We start from the raw sequence: 16,965 nt of genomic DNA on the forward strand, positions 1-16,965 counted from the left end.
TATATGACCTGTGGACAGACATGGTGTTTTGCATAATATGTATACTTTTATTTTCCTCTAGCTTTCTTATTATTTATTCAATAAATCCTTTTTTTTTTCTTGCTGACAGCAGTTGTATTTATAAAGCTAAATCCAACACAGCAAAATGTTCATCACTTTATAAACTAAATGCTAATGTTTTATTTATGTGCAATGAACAGAGAAAAAAGAACTGAATTGATGTTTACCTAACAAGCTGCAAAAAAGTGCAGTAACATAATAGTGAAGTTCATAAGCATTCTGGCTTGTAATTTTTGGTGTCAACATTTGAATTGCAGAAAGAGCTTATGCAGACATAGCACGTATACAAGTGCAGTTTAGATCTACATCTATAAAAATAACATCTGTTTAAGCATACATTACATTTAAAAATAACTGTACAGTGATCAGCTGGTTAAGTACAGTTAACCAGATGCCGTTTTAAAGTGCCAGATGGAACAATGAAACTAAGATTGAAAATTAAAAAATACTGTGAAAGGTCAAATCAATTAAGCAACCTGTTTTGTTGGCATGTAACAGTTAAAAGTAAGTTTAAACTACTTAAGGAGTGAGCAATGTGAGGATGAAGCAGTTAATTTTTAACTTGCTATTTAGAAGAGGGAAAGATAAAATGCCTGCCATAGTTCCAGGGTCCCTCGGCAAGTCTAGGGGGATACTGGGAAAACAGGCATGGTTAAGTAATGTTTGCTTTGTTTGCTTTTAATTTAAAATAAATAATATCTCTCAGGCTTTTAAGTTACATCCTTTATGGCAGTCTGAGCTCATGCAACACAGATGCAAACATCTCTTTCTTCTCTCCTGTGACCAGTGGGAGACTCCTTGGCTGAATCAGCTCCCTGGGCTTGCTCTTTATCCCTGGGGATGGTGCCCAGAGGGGTCAGGGATGGGCTTGGGAACAGGCTGATGTGAGGGAATGCCATAGGAAGCAGACACCCCTTGTAAACGGGTTCTCCAAGCCCTGTTTATTTCTGGGAACTAAACCCACCTAAATTAGGAACAACACCCAATAAGAGGTGTAAGATGCAGTTTTAGAAACAAGGGTGTCACTGTGACTCTGTGAACACATGACAAACATTTGTTAAAATTGCACCTGATAATAAGCCCCTGAAAGACAGATATGAGGAAAAGAGATCTTATCCACCTCACCTCTTTGAAGTCCAAGGGGAAAAATGGCATCTTTGAAATATTATTTAGGCAATGCATTTTTTTCCTCAGTCCCAGCCAGTGTAAAATTCACAATCTAAATTTAAATTTTGGACAACAAGACAGTGGTATCCTTGCTTTAATCAGGAAGGTGTAATGATACCTGCAAGTCTGTTGGCAGGCAAGGCAGAACTCGTGGATAATGAGAGAGGAAGTGTTGATTTTCCGATTTTCACTGCTGCTACTTTTTGTTAATTTTTTTCCTAAATTCTCAAATCACTGCAACTCAGACACCCTGTAACACAGTATATTGCTGGATAATCATCCAGCAACAGTGCAGAAACCATGGACGTCAGAAACTGTTTTGGAAAGAAGGTCTAGGCACCAAATCTGGGAGAGCTGTGGGGCTCCAGGTCAGAGGGAGATGCTCAGCTGCCCTGGGGAACAGCAACCCCCCCAGCAACAGCAGTGCCATCCATCAGCAACCCCAGTGGGAATTTTTCCTGAATGAGTGTAGGGCTATTTTCAACCTAGGAACTCGCTGTTGTTCCTTTGTTTTAGTAACTTTGTTTATGTGTGGTTGGCGGAGGCGAGGGGAGGAGGGCAGAGCGCCGGGGCACGTTGCTCCTTCCTGACACCTCCTCTCCTGCTCCCACAGTTCCCAGTAAAGGAGCAGCTGTACCTCTCCCACTTGCACAGCCAACTGTTTAGACCAGAAACACAATGAAAAGATTCTGCGGCTGTTAAAATAAATAGCTTCCCGGCAGGGGGTGGAATAGTATGGCCGTTCCTAGGAACTTTGTGTACCCTGCTTCCAGAAAGTGCTGGGGTAGGACACGCTGTGGAGAGAGAGGAAATAAGCCTGGCTTCTGCACTTGGCTCACTCTTCCTCCTCACACTGAGAATAGTTACCCTACAGATCGCTGGTCCTGTTGGATTCCCTTTCATGGAAATATTTTGCGTTCCTGCTGGTTCAGTGGCTGATGTTCAATTATTTTTATTATTTTTTTTTCCCCCCAAACAGTTTCTCTTCGTTGACAGCATAAAGCAAACATTTGGGCCTGCTGTAAATAGAGAACATACCAGACCAGTGGCAGGTAGCTTGTGATGTTTAAGTGGGTTGCCAACCAAAGTTAGTAAATCTGCAAAATTGAATCATTATATTTAACAGACAAATGTGTATAATATAAAATCAGTGAAAAGATAACATAATAAGTACTTTGACTATTATCTGGGGGCCTAATTAGACTGGTGGAATCACTGTAGTCAGTGAAATTAGAGTTATAAAACTGAGGGGAAGGGAAATCCAGCCCTTAGCAGAATGAATGCTAACGGAGCCCCGTTGACATTTGCTGTCCCAGGTATTCAGCAGCTGTTCCTTTCCTTTGTAGAAAACAGGACTTTGCTCTTCTCAGACCATATTTTCTTTAATTTAACCCTCTGGCAGAGGAAGATGTGGAGAGGCAAGAGGGGCTAATCCCTGCTTGAAGCCCAGAATGTTTCACCAAGCATCTTCCCATCCTTCTCGCTGCTTCCCTCTGGTCTCCGAAGGTGGTACCTTGCAGCAGAATGCAGCTGCTAAATCCTGTGTTCCGTTCACAAGAACAGGTGCTGGGGGGCCACAAGCCTTCAAGAAAGCCAGGGCTGTGCTCCCCTCTTTGCTCACCTCTCCACCCTAAGAACCGAGAGATGCTCCCGTGGCAAGCAGAGGTTCTGGGGCAATATTGCTGCCTGGGATTCCAGGTGCCAACAGCCAGACAATGTGCCAGGGGAGGGAGGATGTCTGGACTGGGAGTAGTGGTATGAAGGACAGTGATGGAAAGGCTGGAGGGTATAGAGGAAGCAGAGAGGAGCATGAATTTCATTGGGATATGTTGGGTGGCTTACTTGGGAACGTGAATCATTCAGCCCGAGAAAATTGTTTCCCTGATGAAGGAAATAATTCTTAAGGAAGATCCTTTGACTGAATTTTGCCATCACTCTCAGGTGCAGATAAGATACCTGTGCTGGCAAGGCACAGTGCATCCCTTGCAGGGTGAACTTGTGTTGGTGGCAGAACATTCTGGCAGCTGGCAGTAGGATTGGGGCATTTCTTCCTCCGGGTGCAGGAATTCAAGCAAGCTGGAGTCCCTGGAGGGTGAGACAGGAGACCTACCTGGCTGAAGGCTGATTGATTGTGTTTCTGTTTCCCCCAACACCCAGTGCCTGGCCAGCCTTCCTCATTACTCCTCTCCTCAGTGCTCTCCTAACCTGTAGCTAAATCACCCTTGGCAAGTTTCCTTCCCTTGCAAAGACGGCAACTCCCCTGTCAAGTTCTTGAGCATTTGTTTGTGCAATGAAATCTGTGATGCTCTAAATCTCAATGTGCATCAGCTGGCATGCTCTGACATTTGGAGAGCCTCACATTCATTGTGTGCCAGACACACAACGAGAGGCCTCAGCACAGATGTAGCTGGACCCCAGGTTCATCTTGGAAGGTAGGGAGGGATGTGCTGTGGGTCAGCAAGTGACCTGGAGGCTTTTGGTGGGGGAGGGAGGACTGGAAGGGAGCAGTGGATAGCCAGCTGGCTGATCGCATCGAAACCAGGACAAACAGTTGAATATCATTTTCTTCTGAATTCCTAAAGTACCAGGACATCTGGCTACCTGAAATACATCAACAAATAGGTCAGCTAACACTGCAAACACATGCCTCACACAACAGCACCGTGAGGAGAGTGAGGGCGACTCTGCCAAGGAAAGTCTTCTTTTCACAGTAACATTTTATTCTAAAATCTTCTGCAGGCTTTTTGACTAAGATCCCTGGAAAATGTGTTAGTCTGGGAATCTCTAATTAAAAAAAAAAAAAAAAAAAAAGATATTCAGGGAAAGTGTATTTCTGGGGTGGAAGCAGGAGATCTGCAACCATGGGCAGTGTGGACAGTCTCTCCCACTCGAGGGTTTTCTGCACTCCTGCATCCTGGTGTTGCACACTTGCAGTGTACCTGGTCTAACCATCACGTGGGGAGGGGCCTCCTCCCCCCTTTTCCCATGTTTTCCGTTACACCATTGCTGCTGTGCTGATTTGGGAGCACTCTGCAGCATCTGCACAGTCCCAGTGCTGACCAGGGATGGAAGGTGGGAGAGGACTGGCTTCAGGGACCATTCCATTGTTTCTTTTTTCTACAGTGTGGACAGTACCTTATAGAAACCCCCAAAATTGCCAAAAAATTGCATGTGTTTCATCTCTCCTTAAGCATTTGCAGCATAGGATTTTTCCTCGTGGTAATGAACACCAAAAATTACTCCAATTTTTTTAATGTAAAAATACAGCACTCTGATTATTTTTATGTCAGACCTTTCTAAGCCTCTTTTACCCCAAATTATATTTATAGATGTATTGCAGCTCCTATGCCTGATTAGGATAATGTGTGGGAGCTGAAGTAAATGATGCCACTGTTTGTCCACTGTTTTAGAGGCTTTTAAAAAAATTATTTTTAAAGCCTGCAAGGTCCTCACAACTCTTTCCCCACCCTCTCAATCAGTTGGTCCCAATAAATAAAATTCTTACAATAAAATTCAAATATGGAATATCAAAAGAAATAAAATAAAGTCATACTGTTGTTGTTTGCACTTTATGGATTCTGGGGCACTGGGTAATGCTTTTTTTCAGTCTTTCTTTTGCTAAATCAACATTAGCTAGCAACACACCTAATCTTGACTGAACTATGTTATTTCCTGCCTCCCTGCCTTTCCTGTCTAAATCTCACTCTCTGCTGAAGCAGCTAAATTTGCTGCAAATGAGGAATATTTTGGGACACAAATTTTCTTACAAAACATGGGGAGAGATCTAATGCTGTAAGCAAACAGTGCTCTAATTAACGCAGATCCAGGCTATTGAAAGCATTTCTAGGTTATGGTTATCAAAAAAAGAGATCAAGAAATTGATGCTGAACCCAGCACTGGCACGCAGGATAAATACTGACCGCAAACATTTTTGGGAATGGTACCGGAGCAGATGTGAGCTCAGAAATTCTGGACCTGGAACATATGGGTTTTAATAAACAGACTTCTGTTCCAGCTCCTCAGTTGCTTTTTTTTCCCTTTTTTTTTTTTTTTTTTAACTGTTCTTGTTATAATTTTATGTGCCTGTGTATGCTTCCATTATTAATTAATCTACAAGTATTTGGCATTGCTTCATCGTCGAGGTTTTCTTTAATTTGCAAATGTGCTGTTTTAGTTTGAGCAGGACTTGTGTAGCTAATGTTAGAATGGATTTTTAACCCTCTGTTTCATTGGTTTCCTACCATCTCCTTTTCTCCTTCGAAGAGGAGTAGCTGCCTCTATGTGTGTGCACGTGCACACGTGCGTGTGTGTATTATTAGCTGCGCTGTCATTTTTAATCCTTTTCTTTCAATCATCATTTTTCCTCAGACATGAAATATTTCAGTCTACCACGCTGCACAGGCTGCTCACGGTGAAACACTCATAGCATTTTCAAAATCTAAAACAGAGGACTACCATGAGGATAGAACAAAAGAAATTAAAACACTAGATATGCCACAGTTGTCTTATGCAGCTGTTAGAAATTTAATTATTTTATCTCATAGAATAATGTGCCCTTCAGAAATCATTTTGGACTAGATGTTTCAAACCAATGATCTGTAGTTAATTATCTTTAATAACTGTTGCACATTATGGTTAGATCTATGTTTTTGCTAAACCAATTAATAATATCTTCATTAGTATAAAGACAAGGTAGCTGGATCCTTTCATTTTTCACATTGAAAGAGTAGATATTTTAAACAGTGTAATTTACTTTAGCCATACATTCCCGATGATATGACTAATTAATGAAACTTCAAAGACATATAACTTCCAAAAGCTACTTATTTAAAGTCATTGTTGAGCACTTAATGACATTATGTTGGGGCATTGCAGAAACCATCACCGCCTGAGCATTGAATTTGCTAAACCTTTTTATGCTACTAAACTGAAGGAAGCCTGAGTTATATTGAAAAGCAAATCAAGCCAATATTTCTTCATGTTCAAAAAAAACCCGCCACAAAACCTGTTGATTACAGAGGATCTATCAGAAGTTGATGATCTCCTTTCTGCTTACACTTTGCAGCTGCCAGTTTGACTTATTCATGCAAGTCTGTGTGGAAAACTCTGGAAAAAGAGCAAAGAAAATATTCTATATTTTAAGAGTTGGGTGGAATTAATTTTGTTCAGAATCACTAGTTGTCTAAATATTCTTTTTGTATCTGATTTTTTCCTTTTTTTTTTCATGTCCATGTCTCATTTTTTTCAACTGGCTGATAACTACCACATAATTTTAGTCTGCTACCTGACAAAAAATTAACCCTGAGTACGGTATTAAGCACACCAATGATTTCTTTGGTATTACCAGTACTCCTGATGGCACAGAGAATAAGGTTGGATGTTATGGGGCCAAATGGTTCAGGTCTCCTGTTTAGGCATGTGAGCTGATGAAAAGATTCTCCTGCAAAATTTCCCTGACCTTGAGGTAAACTGAATGCACAAAAAGATGTATTCTGTTTTTCATCTTATATGTATTTTCATACAATCTTCAAATATCATGCAGCCATCAGGGAAGGCTTTCTGAATCTTAAAAGAGCATCGTATATACAGCCCTCCAAGAACTGTTTTTACCCACCATGGAGAGCTGTACACTAGGAATCAACTGAAAATAAAAAAATAAAAAAATAAAAAAAAAAGGAGAAAAAAATTACATCTAAGAGAATAAAACAGTGCAGTCAACTGTGCACAGGGCTGGAAGGCCAGGAGAGAAGTGTTAACAGCCAGTTGTGACAGCTACAAAATAATTATCCAAGCAGTGAGCACCTGGTCCTTCAGATGCCGGGCTTCCCACAGGAGTCATCTTCAGTCCTGGTGCAGATAGGGAAGAGGGTGAATACATTTAGTCAGGATTAGACTTAACTGGTAGCAGAGATGGGGTTCATGGTCCATGTCTGTGCTGAGCATGTGCCAGCAGAGCTTGGGGCTGCACATCCTAATTGACACGTAAAGGCTGTTCCTGTTGGGAAGGTGAAAGGTGTGGATTCCCTTAAGACAGATCTGGTGGCCTTGGGGGGGTAGGGGGTTGTAGAAATGCATCACTTAAGAGCAAAGAAAGGAAGGAGCTTTACTACTGGAAATGTTTTGGGGGCTTTGTCCGTGTGATTTGTTGACTGACATTTCAAATATAGGTTAACCTCCTGCAATGTGCAAGTTAACCCAAGTGATTGATATTTAATGATAATATTAATACACAATAAAAGGAAAAAATGCAAGGTGTCTAAAAGAAACCTTTTCACACTGCATTTCTTTTTTCTCTGTGTGCCTATTGAATTAAAAGCCTGTGTTTGAGACTCTGCAGGGGCAAAGTCTACAGCGGCTTTCTGGAAATGACCAGTTCAAACCAACTTTTGGGAACCTGGCAGGGAAAGCATCAAAAAGATCATTTTCTAATAGCAACTTTATTTTGACAACTTGTAAACTCAGATGTCTCTGTAAAACAATGGCATTTTTCTCAGGTGCCAGCACTTCTGCGAAGTTGTTTTCCCCCCTTAAACCGTGCCATCTTAAAAATTCTGTGTATTAGTGTCAGACTGTTTGAAGCTGCTGCTATTAATGCTCCAGTGAGCTGTACGAGCCTGTATGTTCCTCATCTCGATGGTTTGTTGGGCTGAACCTTTTCTTTCTAAGGGAGAGAAAAATAAATTTCCCCTAAATGATCATTATTCTTTTTTAATCCTGCATAGATATTTTTCTTCAATTACCCTGAAAATACTGAGATAGGATAACATTAGGCTGTCTGCAAATTATAGGAGTATTTGAAGAAAAACTGAGTAAAATTACTTTTCTGGAATTGAGTTGAATGGAATATTTTAGACTTAAAATTTTGCATAAATTTTCATCTAGATTTTGCTATAGGCTCTACCATTTTTTAAATTAGGTAATGGGCATGACATGTGTTTATTCTTCATAGTTTTTATCCTTTCTAGAAGTCTAAAATATTTAGTTTCCTATGTTTTTATTAAAGCACATAGTCATTCTGAAATTCTTCCGTATTGGTCCATTAATATTTCTGGGATATTTTGAGGTGTAAGCAAAATAGGTGGGTTTATAGTAATCATAAATATCATCTAGAAACAACTTATTCTTAATCCCCTTGTAAGAAAATAATGCCATTGTTCATTTTCATTCCCTGGGGTTTACTCTTTGATGTCCTACTACCTAATCAATCTTTAAACTAATGCCAAGTCTGATTAAAGATTGTCAGATGAGACTGGTAGTACTTGTTACTTCTTATTTTTGCTGCAAGGAAGGAGTGTCTAGATGAGGAAGTTCAGTGTTTGGATAGAGTGAAGCTGTCTTACTAGCTAAAATTTTGAGCTGAATACCTCAGTGCACAAGAAATGTCGCTGCAGAAATGGGTAATGGTTCTGGAATAAAGATCACACAATTTTCCTTTTTCACCTGTGCAGGATAACCATGTTGGAATATTACTGGAGGCATTTTGAAATTACCTCTGCTGTGAGTGTAGCTTGAGCTGTTGTTTGAGTTGTTTCTAGCATACAGCTGTATTTTATTTCATTTCATTTCAGTGATTTGCTAGATATCTTTTGAGAACTTTAACCTCTCCCATTTTGGGCTGACACCGTAACTCAAGCTCTTTTCTCTTCCTTTTAAAGTCTGGGCAGCCAAAAAATCCAAACATTCACAGTGTTTCTGTGCCTTGAAAGTAAGTTACCAGGAACTGGGAGAGGCACTGGGCGAGTTAGGTTACAGATGGAAATCATTATTCTGTTTGATGAAACTTTCAGTAATATTCTCCAACCTCGAGGTGAAGGAGGCTGACTTGTATGGCTTCATGTCACAGCAGCTTGTTCCAGTGGGAAAGTAAATGAAACTCTTCAGTTTCCATGGACTTGGACTTTGCACTGGGGGTTAGTTTGCATGAGATATCGGTATCGTGTGCAAGCCAGAAATGAATTTGAGCAAATCTCAGTTGTATAAGCTGATGTTAGTGAAATTATTGAAAATTTACCACTTGAGAACTTCTGGTAATTAAAGATTGCTTCTAGAGGTTCCCCTGCTCTTCAGAAATAACCTTGTGAAGTGTTCATCTAAGGGCTATTCACAACCTGCCTTTCTCAGAGTCGCTCCTCGCTGCTGTGAAAGCAGGGGCTGGATATGCAAAACAAGCATTTTTTAGCACACCTCCTTCTTTGCAGAGTCTGTGTTTGGTTGGTAAGCCCTCAAGGAAGAAACACATAATATAGGGAATTTGATCTCTAATTTGGATATCACATTTGTAACACCTTAAAATTATGATAATGTGATTCTGTTACTGGAGGACTAATTGGGAAACCACAAAATCTTGGAATGCATAAGCCAGTCCCACATTAATGTTACTTACGCAAATGCATTGGTTTTGGGGTTGGGAGTATTTTATAATTTAAGTAAGCAGTTCAAATTATGTGGTTATAACTTAAACAAAATGTATTGTGCATGGGAGTGATAATTCAGAAGCCTTGTGACCACTTATCCAATTCCTTATCCCATGAGAATTATGCATGTTGTAAAAAATCTTGAATGAACCAGCAGTGGTTAAGAATATATAGCTGAACACTTCCCTAGCTCCCAAGAAAATGAGTGATTGAAAATGTTAAATGCTGCCGCTGCCATATTTATGAACAGGAATCAAAGCTCTTGGGGCCATAAAACTTCATATTCTGGTTGTAGCCCAACTCATTTTACAAAAAGATACCCCTTAGGAGTGAGTTGGATGAGAGATACTCGAGTCCCATCTAAGGCAAATGTCTTGCAAGCTATTTTCTTTTTAGTAATCAGTATGAAACAGTCGTATAACTTGTGTCTGTTGAACTGAGAAAAAGGATTTCAGATACTAAACATCAAATAGAATATTGGTAAAAACCTCATCTAAAACCAAAACTTGTCAGAGAATGAAAAAAAACCCAAACCCAGACATTTTCTTTTTTTCCTTAGGATGGAGACTATTTCTTAAAAGCAACTTCATATTCATCTGCCCATTCTGATTATAGCTGGGTTAAAAAACTAAGTATACTCAGAGAGACAATTGCTAAGCTAACCCAAAGTAGAGAAGATTGGAGAGCTGACATGAAAACCTGCTCAGGTTAAGCATGTACAGTGCCCTAGGACAGAGGATGAGCAGGGAGCACTGGTGGGGAACAAAGCTACTGCATTTTCCCTACTATTTTGCTTGTTGATTGATTTTTTTTTTGTTGTTTTTGTTTTTGTTTTTGTTTTTGTTTTTTTTTGTTGTTGTTGTTGGTTTTTTTGTTTTGTTTTGTTTTTTTTTGGGGTTTTTTTGTGATAGCAACCGGAAACACTATTTCCTGAGAAAATTTTTAAAAAGTCCTCTGAAAATTGCATGGCTGGAAAAAAATCTGGTTCTTGTAGCTGTGAGAATTAGTGTACCACCCAGCCCTAAATAAGGACTACATCCGGAATCAAACCCAGCTTTCCTCTGCCTTTGTTTTATTTATTATCTGCAGAATTGCTTTGTACGAATGTTATGAAAGAGCCTTGCATTGGGGAGTTTTTCTGTAAATGAGCCATTAGCTTGAGTAAACAGGATCTGGACGGAGTTTGAAGCCTCCACAAGGCGGCACTGGCGCATCTCGCATCCCAGTTCCCTTTCCCTGCTGGATGCTCCCTCGCCAAACGTTTAGAAATTTTATGTGCACGCTTTTTATCAAAAAACTCTTCCGCTTCTAAATTTTTGCGCTACCTTGCAAAGTGTTGGGTTGACAAAATAGGAGTTAACCTTGATAAAAGCCGTCAGTAATTTCTTATGCAATGGATATTATGTGTTCTGGGAGCTTTAAAGCAATGATAATGTAAATTACCTATTTGCAGTGACAAACAATATTCTTTTAGTACTTCAGTATATCAGTGACTTGTGAATTTTGTACCCAGTTTTTGCTTTCCCTTTCATGGTGATTGCAACATGTTCAAAAAGTTTCAGAAACTGGTTTTATTTTTTTTTTTTTTGGGTTAACAAATGGATGCACCACTTGCATGCGTGATTCTTTTTTCCCCCCACTGATCACAGCTGGTGACTGAGATGAAGCTACTTCTTGTCTTTACGAACTTGACTCCAGCCAGCTGAGATCCAGGCCCTACTGCGTTTTCTCTATTAAATACATGCTGAACTCTCTCAATAAACAGCAACATGGGAGAGGAGAGCAGTAGGCACAGCAAAACAAAGTGGTTTTCCTGATGACAGTCCCGTTAGCAAGCGCAGAGCTGCTGCTATCAGTAAGGAGGCCAAGTTGCCCATTTCATCTACTTATGCAGTAAAAATGCAGCTGGAGAAATTAAGTAATAGCAGCAAATGCTCCCTCTGACCCTCTGTCACCCGAGGCAAGCTGAATGGGGCTCCCTCTGCAAGCCCTGCAAATCTTGTGTGCCTATTCCCAACAAAGCAGAGCTATTTTAGTGAGAGATTTTAGTGTACCAGGGTTTAAAAGACATCTTAACAAACTTTAGAATGAGATTTATACAATGCCCTTTTTTTCTGTGCTGATACTGTCAGCCATTGAACAGTTTGGATTGGAAGGGACTTTAAAGACCATCTCTTCCATAGGCAAGGACACCTTCCACTATCCCAGGTTGCTCCAAGCTCCATCCAACCTGGTCTTGGGCACTTCCAGGGATGGGGCAGCCACAGCTGCTCTGGGCAGCCTGTGCCAGTGTCTCACCATTTTCACAGTAAAGAATTTCTACTTGTCACAATTGTTTCAAAAAATGTGCACTGTAGTTACCATTCTTTGGACAACTGAATAGCTTCAAATGTTGTGATTAGTGTATTCTAAGCAAAATTTCCTTTTTATTACTTAGCAGTGTGAAAACAGATCACAAGAAAGAGACATATAAAAGCTCTCCCTCCTAAAACCTTGCTGGCTCTTCTCCCTTGCTCTGTGGTCAAAAGTTAAATAGGATGTTCTGATTATCACCACTCCCAAAACAGATCAGTGGGATTTTTTGTTCAAAATAATTCCTCCTCCTCTTGCAGCTACTCTGTGCCAACAAGTTCAAAATACGGGAAGCTTGACCTTAGCTACAGTCCTTGCTGATGTGCCACACATCCTGCACTGCCCAAGGAGCACAGAGAGCTGAGACAATGTGGTGGAGACTTCTGAGCTCTGCCCTTTCCATCAGAGCACGGACACACCAGGGGAAGAAAAGCCAATGGGGAATCTGATGTAAATTTACTTGAAGCTAACAGGTTCCACAGATTTCATCGCAATTTTGGAGCGGGACCCAAATATGTAATAAATTGGCAAGGAAAAAGTTCCCACTGTATATGTGGCAAAAAGGAGTCTTCACCTCCCAAGTGCTAAAGGGGAAAGTCAAAATCTCTTTCGAACTCTGCCACATTCACCAGTGTATAGTGAAAGAAAACATTCCTCCCTGATCCCGATGCTGGCGACCATCCAGAGCCCAGAGCACTCTGGGAAATTCCACTTTCTGAACCCCGCTGTGCTACCTAATCACACAATGGGCTACATATGCCATCCAAGAAAATAAACACAGGTCTGGGAAGCTGTTTGTCCTGCAGGGCTAGGAATGCTCTTCCTAACTTGGCAGGGCAGCATAATCCTCTCTGAAAGGGGAGAGAGAGCTGCTTGAACTCAAACTGACTAATGAGATTGAAGAAAAGCCCATCAGAAGCTGGCACAGCCCTCTGCTCACCCTGCCAACACACTGCCAGGTGACACTGCTGGGTACTCTCACTGTGGCTTGTGTTTGTGTCATGACAGAAGCTAGACCATGAATCTAGACCCCAACAATGGCCCAAAAGGTTGCTAAATGGCAGGCTGTACCCCTGAGCTTGCAGTTTATAGGGGAGGCTGCTGCCTTTGCTGGTCCTCTGGGCAAAATCCAAGTGAGTTTCAACCTTCACGACAGACCATGGGCAGGTTCAGTAGTGACTAAAATTTCCTATGACTGCAGGTACCTTAACAGGGTCTTGTGGTCCATATGGACTCTGGGCTGAGATCCTGGGATCTCAGTGAAGAGAAGGGCTGAAGGACAGAAATGGTGGCCTACTGAAGGTTGCCAACCTGCCTTGTGCTCTTCTCCACTTGGCTCTTGAGATCATAACCAAATTCCTCCGAGAACAAGACTTGCATTGATTATAGTGTAAATTGGATCTGGATTTTAAATCACATTATTAGCTCTTCTAGCAAGATGAACTGAGCTATACAATTTGATTAAAAATTGCAAAGACCTCCCCTTCCACCTCCCTCGCTCAGTTTTGGAGCAAATGTGTGTTTCATGGTAACAGGGAATGAAAGCGTTCCACAAGGGCTTGTTTAATTACAGCATTAATAAAATGCACTATATGCTATTCTCGAAATCTACAGATTTGTTGCTTTAAACACATCATATTGCTCTCTGAAACACTTGAAACTCTCAGAAGTTTTTAAAAGTGTGTGTTTAGGTTAAGGTTAAGTTGCCCTTGACAGCATTTTTTAAAAAGATTTGAATTGTTGAATAACCACCTTTCACCCATCCCTAATTGTAATTTAAATGACAATATGCTCCCAATCAATAGCTCTTTGTCACACTTTGAAGATCAAGGATGAGATTTCACCCCATGAGTTTACATGGCAAAAGCTTCTTTTTCATAATGCTAAAAATGTTGCATCCTGCTGTTAAAGAAGTGTAAGAATACCTGCTCTCAAATAATTAGTTTTGAATAAAAGCATTTAAGTCATACTTTATAGCCATTAATTTGAAACAATTCAAAGCCCTTCATTTCTGCACTTCGTTCACAGCTAAGTATTACAAAAGGTATTTTAGCCAATTGGAAAAAAAATCAATTATAGCAAGATAATTTGAACAACTTAAGTTGGGTGATATCGAAAGAGGTGGGTTTTGAATAACTGTAGCTTTATTTTTGCATCAACTCCATTTCTGTACAGAACCATCTCTGCAAGTGGAAAATTGAAAAGCTTTTAATGGTGATGACTGAGTGTATGAGACTTTGCAACGTTGTGTGCTTGTCTAACAGGTCCATATGGGGTCATGTGGCTGTTTCTCCAGTTGTACACATAAAGATAGTCATTTATTTATTATACAGGCTCCACTCAAAAAGCTGTTTTTCTTTATTTTATTTTCTTTTATTTTCTTTTATTTACTTTTATTTTATTTTACTTTATTTACTTTTATTTACTTTTATTTTATTTACTTTACTTTTATTTTATTTTATTTTATTTTATTTTATTTTATTTTATTTTATTTTATTTTATTTTATTTTATTTTATTTTATTTCTATAAATAAACACTTTCTCAGAGTCCTAGGCAAGGGCCAGGCCTCTACTGTGCTTGGTGTTATGAAATACCAAACAGAATGATGGTCTTTGTCTGAGAGTGCTTACAGTTCTTGTTTTTAGTTAGAGCAGTGAAATGTTTTAAGAAGGATAAAGTCTGGTCTTTAAAAACCTGTAAAGTCTGTTTCCATGTTGTCCTTGGTAAACCCAATCTAGTCTGGTCTCAAAAACGGAGCAATTCTGCTCGTTGCCAGGGAGAATACATAGGTATCCAATGAGTCATGGTCAAACATACAGCCATTATTAGACCACAAACACAGGAGGAGAAAAAAGATTTCATTTGGACCTGTTGTCCCTGCCGAGCTGGTGAGGAGGAATAACAAGTAAGCGAGTGGAGGAGGTTGCTCTTTAGGTATTTATGAGGAGCTTCTCTCCCTGTGGGGATAGACTGGGGAAAAGAAGAAATGTGCATGTCGGAAAATTTAACTAGAGCAAAGGAGGCTGCATCATGGTGTAACTAAGAGCACTTAGTACATTTTAATGGCAAACTAGAGACAATGGGAAAGAGAAGCTGAAGCTGTAATGGGCTTTAGCGAATACAAAGAACTTATTTTTAGTTTGGAAGAAAAGGGGCAATCAGAAGACAGACACAAAGAGAGAAGTGATTAAGTTTTGTGTTAGAGCAATGTTCTCCATGGCAGTGTCATAAATGGGTAAGAGCACGTTCATCCAGACCAAGAAAAAGGATGCTGAAGAAACAGAACACAGGGTGCTGAGCACCACAACGCATGGCTGTGTTTCTGCAGCTTAGCAGAAAAGGTCATGTCTGAGAATTGTTATGCAGAAATGTTTTGCAAGACTGGGCCCATACGTATAAATTTAGAGAAAAATCTCAATTAAAACTGGAGCACAAGTTCTTACTTTTAACTGCTTGCATGAATACAGAGTTAAAAACAACGGATGGAGAAAAGGAAAAAAAAATTATTTTTGAAGCCTTCTTTAAACAGAAAATCTACAGAATCATAAAATTATTAAAAACAAATACTTTCTGTATATATACTATAAAATAAAGACTTTGCACTTGGGCAAGTCCTCTTGTCCTAAGATACCATTTAGTGGAAGCTTAGGAAACTGATTTTACCCCTGCACTGAGTTTTTGCTGGACCAGAGTAGGAGAAAGTTGGGGTGTTGAACTGTTCCTGTCTGGGCTGCTTAGTGGAAGATTTGGAGAGCATCAGGTTGTTCTTGGGGTCCCACTGAGCTGAGCCACGCCCAAATACAAAGCAACAAAATATTGCCCTGGCATTGCACTTTATGCACAGTGATCTCAAAGTAAGGATATGGTGTGGCTGTGAATGGCTCTTGGTATTCACAAAGCCTTTCTGTGCTCCAACTTTTCCTACATATAAAAGAGAGGCAATAATATTTCCAGCTCTGACACAAGTGGTTAGGGAATTTATACTTTTGAACATTAATTTGTGAGAAAATATATTGGTAAAAAGTATTGGTTCTGTTCGCATTGTTCCTGGTTATTAACCCTATTACTGGTCATTGCATCTGTATACTCAAAACACAGGGTTTATTGATGGCTTTTATTTCCTATATGTGTCATATAAATGCCTTAACAGATGAACAGAGTAGTGAAAATGATAGGGTACTTCAGAACAGCTCAAAGTCACTGCTTCTTTAATAAAGCTTTGGTTTTGTATGTCGGGAGAGATGGAATTCACACCCCAACCTATGCACAGCTGCAAGCCCTATTAAGTGAAACCCCTCCTAAATATAGATCCAATGGCCTCACCCCTGGCCAGCTTCCAAAGACCATAGAGGCCTATTTCACTTCTTCCACATCCCCCTCCCAACATACAACGAGCATCGAGCCATCGAACCCTTTGCTCAGTAGTGGGAAGAACGGGTGCAGGGTCTGGGGGCTTGGAAGGTGAAGCAAAGTCTTCCTGCAAGGAGGGTAATTTTCACACGTGCAATCAGTTGCTAAAAAGAACACCACAATCACTGTAGCTATTCATAAGCTATATATTCATTTTCCTGTGCATTGTCACTTTAAATAAAAAGGGTCTTTTTTTTTCTTTCAAGTAGCCCTAAAGACAACACTCATAAGATGGGCAAGTCTGAGCCATGTTCAGACAGAACATTTTAACGATCAGGAGAGCCCTGATGCCTGGGAGTTGCCAGGGATTGCACGTTAAGAGTAAGCCAAATCATCAAAATGCAGCTTGAGTAGGTCCAGTGAGGGTGTATTATATTGCTACAGTTATGGCTGCTGGAGCTAAGGTTGAGTGGGCATTCCTATTATAAACCCCAACTGGTAGGGTTGAGTATTTTGACCACATCAGATAATGTCAAGTGGAAATTCTCATATGAATTGACACCCAAATACTTGTGACCTCCCCTACAAACAGATCAAGCTCTTCCCCTTCCACCTACTCCT

At 40.2% G+C, this 16,965-nt stretch overlaps 1 long non-coding RNA gene across 4 annotated transcripts in view; it reads left to right on the forward strand.

Moving 5' to 3' along the window:
• The window catches only part of LOC138117682 (uncharacterized), a 165,817-nt gene that overhangs the window by 88,724 nt on the left and 60,128 nt on the right, over nucleotides 1–16,965 (forward strand). Inside the window, exon 4 of one of the 4 annotated variants that reach the window (XR_011154789.1) lies at nucleotides 12,254–12,275. The exons of the other annotated variants lie outside the window; for them this stretch is intronic. This is a non-coding gene — a long non-coding RNA (uncharacterized lncRNA). Of the gene's footprint in view, nucleotides 1–12,253; nucleotides 12,276–16,965 lie in introns of those variants that run through there. 4 annotated transcript variants of the gene reach the window in all.

Source organism: Aphelocoma coerulescens, chromosome 12 (assembly GCF_041296385.1).
Source record: "Aphelocoma coerulescens isolate FSJ_1873_10779 chromosome 12, UR_Acoe_1.0, whole genome shotgun sequence".
NCBI lineage: Eukaryota > Metazoa > Chordata > Aves > Passeriformes > Corvidae > Aphelocoma > Aphelocoma coerulescens.